The 3,645-nt window shown below is 33.8% G+C and overlaps 1 pseudogene; it reads left to right on the forward strand.

Annotated features, from left to right (window-relative positions):
• The first annotated feature begins 489 nt into the window (after positions 1-489).
• Positions 490-2,872, forward strand: LOC11415057 (TMV resistance protein N-like; annotated as a pseudogene).
• Positions 2,873-3,645: the final 773 nt, after the last annotated feature.

Below are 3,645 nucleotides of genomic sequence, written 5' to 3' on the forward strand. Positions count from 1 at the left end.
TATTATATTTTTATAATAACATTGTTTATTGATCATTGGTCAAATGCATTTAAAGGTCCTTTAAATTTTTTCGTTTTTCCTAAAGTGATCCTTTAAGTTTCAAAAGTCTCAAACAAGTCTTTTTAGTTTTTGAATCGTTTCAAACAAATCTTTTTAGAGGATGATGATGATGATTCAGATGATAGCAACAAAGAGTATTATCCACCATTTGTCATGCCTAAAAAGATGACTGATTTTAAGTGGGTGTTAGGAGCCGGATTTGGTACCAAAGATGAGTTCAAGGAAACAATTATCAACTATGCTATCTACAATGCGAGACTAAAAGGACTTGTCTGGGACTTTTGAAACTTAAAGGACCACTTTAGGAAAAACGAAAAAACTTAAAGGACCTTTAGATGCAGTTGACCTTGATGATACGTTAAACTTCGTTTCGTGCCTTATTTAAGCATTAGAGACACCTAACACACATACACACCATCTGAATTCTTCTTCCTTGAATAATTCTTTATCTCTACTCTCATGTCTCTGCAAAGATCACCATCATCTTCCTTCTCTTATGGATTCACCTATGACGTGTTCCTCAGTTTCAGAGGCACCGACACTCGCTTCCATTTTATTGGTCATCTTTACAAAGCTCTTTGTGATTGTGGAATTCGCACCTTCATTGATGACAAGGAGCTCCATGGAGGAGAAGAAATCACACCATCACTTGTCAAGGCAATTGAAGATTCCGGGATTGCCATACCTGTATTCTCTATCAACTATGCCACTTCTTCATTTTGTTTGGACGAACTTGTCCACATCGTTGACTGCTTCAAGACAAAAGGTCATCTAATTTTGCCTATTTTCTATGAAGTGGATCCTTCTCACGTTCGACACCAAACTGGGAGTTATGGTGCAGCATTAGCTAAACAATAACAGAAGTTTAAAAATAACAATGAAAAGTACATAGGTAACATGGAGAGGTTGCGGAAATGGAAGATAGCTCTTAACCAAGCGGCAAACTTGTCTGGCCACCATTTCAATCTTGGGTACACCATTTCAAAACACTCATAATTTTCTTTTTGAACTTCCTTTCTTTATTTTTTCAATTGTATATCGTTTCATCTTCAATGTTAAAGAGAAAAAAAAATTAGTGTTTTTGTTAATAATGATGCATTATTGAAATTTAGTTGTTTGCACAACAATTCATATGAATATGAGCTTATTGGAAAGATGGTTCAAGAGGTGTCTAACAAGATCAATCGTCCTCCTTTACATGTTGCGGATTACCCCGTTGGACTGCAGTCTCGATTGCTACAAGTAAATTCTCTTCTGAATATTGGATATGATGATGGAGTATGTATGGTAGGGATCTATGGGATTGGCGGAATTGGTAAATCAACACTTGCACGAGCAATTTATAATTTGATTGGTGATCAATTTGAAAGTTTGTGTTTTCTTCATAATGTACGAGAAAATGCAACTAAACATGGTTTACAAAACCTCCAGGAGAAGCTCCTTTCCGAAACAGTTGGACTTGCCATTAAATTAGGACATGTCAGTGAAGGAATTCCAATAATTCAACAACGGTTGCGACAAAAGAAGGTCATTTTGATTCTTGACGATGTTGATGAATTGAAGCAGTTGCAGGCTATAATTGGAGAACCTAATTGGCTTGGTCATGGAAGCAAAGTCATTGTTACCACTCGAGACAAACATTTGCTATCATGTCATGGGATTGAAAGAATATATGTAGTAGATGGCTTAAAGGAGGAAGAAGCTCTTGAACTATTTAGGTGGATGGCTTTCAAAAGCAACAAAATTGAACCAAGTTAGTATGATATAATAAACCGTGCAATTAAATACGCTTCTGGCCTTCCATTAGCTTTAGAAGTTGTAGGTTCCCATTTGTTTGGAAAGTGTATAGCAGAATGGGAATCTACATTAGCTAAGTATGAAAGGATTCCACACGGACATGTTCAAAAGATACTTAGAGTAAGCTTTGATTGTTTGGATGAAGAAGAACAAAGTGTCTTTCTGGATATTACGTGTTGCTTCAATGGGTGTAGATTGGCTGAGGTTGAAGATAAACTTCATGCTCATTATGGTCATTGCATAAAAAATCATGTTGGAGTGTTGGTTAATAAATCTCTCATAAAGATTATTCGGTCAACAGTTGTTAGATTACATGACTTGATTGAGGACATGGGTAAAGAAATTGTTAGACAAGAATCAGTCAAAGAGGCTGGAGAACGCACTAGATTGTGGTTTGACAAAGATATAGTTCATGTATTAAAAGAAAATACGGTAAGATTGATAAGTATGAACAATTAGTTTTTTTAATATATAAAGCAATGATTTTCTCCTTTTGAACTTACTTTTTGTCATGTCGTTTAACTTCTTTACTCTTAACTATTTATAAATATCTATATGTGTGTGTACCGATAACTTTTATGAATTGTGGTTAATTCATGTTTTTTTTGTTTGGTTTGAAGGAAACTAGTAAAATTGAAATGATATATTTGAATGGCCCCTCAATTGAAGTCCTAAGAGATTGGAATGGTAAGGCCTTCAAGAAGATGAAAAATCTTAAAACACTTATCATTAAAAGTGGTCATTTTTCCAAAGGCTCCAGGTATTTTCCAAGTAGTTTAAGAGTATTGGAATGGCAAAGATATCCTTCCGAGTGTATACCATTTAGCCTTTTGAACAAGGCAAGTGAAATATATTCATATTTTCCGATCATGTATACTGATAAATTCAATTTGATATATTCATTTAATTTTTATTTATATGTATTTAATTTTTATTTATGCAGAAGTTCGACCATACGAAGATCTTAAAATTTGACAATTGTAAATATCAGATGTCTCATGTCTTCCAAATTTAGAAAATATTTCATTCACAAATTGTGTCAATTTAATTACAGTTCATAATTCAATTGGATTTCTGAATAAACTTGAAATCTTGAGTGCTCAAAGTTGCGTCAAGCTCACGAGTTTTCCACCCTTACAGTTGACTTCTCTTAAAATTTTGAATTTATCACATTGTAAGAGTCTCAGGAGTTTTCCAGATATATTGTGCAAGATGGAAAATATCCAAAACATTCAAATTTGTGAAACTTTGATAGAAGGCTTTCCGGTTTCATTTCAAAATCTTACGGGGCTACACTACTAAAAAAAACAAAAATTAGTGAGAGATATTTAGTGAGGGAAAACATGAAATCCCTCTCTAATTCCGTCACTAAATTTTGCGACCAAGAAATTTGTGAGGAATTTCATTTTTTTTGTCACTAATTTCCCTCAGTAATTTTACTTTTTCTAGTAGTGCTAATTTCTGTATCTACAAGGGGATGTGGAATGTTCATTTTACCAAGTATCTTTCTCAACATGCCAAAATTGTCAAATATTGGTGTTGAGGGCTTCCGTGTATTATTGGAAAAACAAAATGCTAAACTAAGTTTCACACTGTCTTCAAATGTAGAAAGTTTTCCTCTCAAAGGAAACAACCTCTCATATGAATATCTTCCGATAATTCTCACATGGTTTTCAACCCTTATGAAAATTCAATCTTTTTACCATTGTTTCTGTAAATGCTATAAATCATAGAAGCAATTTTGCTTCTGTCAATACCAGATATAATAAAATCCTCAAGAGCAATTTC

Source organism: Medicago truncatula, chromosome 6 (assembly GCF_003473485.1).
Source record: "Medicago truncatula cultivar Jemalong A17 chromosome 6, MtrunA17r5.0-ANR, whole genome shotgun sequence".
Lineage (NCBI taxonomy): Eukaryota > Viridiplantae > Streptophyta > Magnoliopsida > Fabales > Fabaceae > Medicago > Medicago truncatula.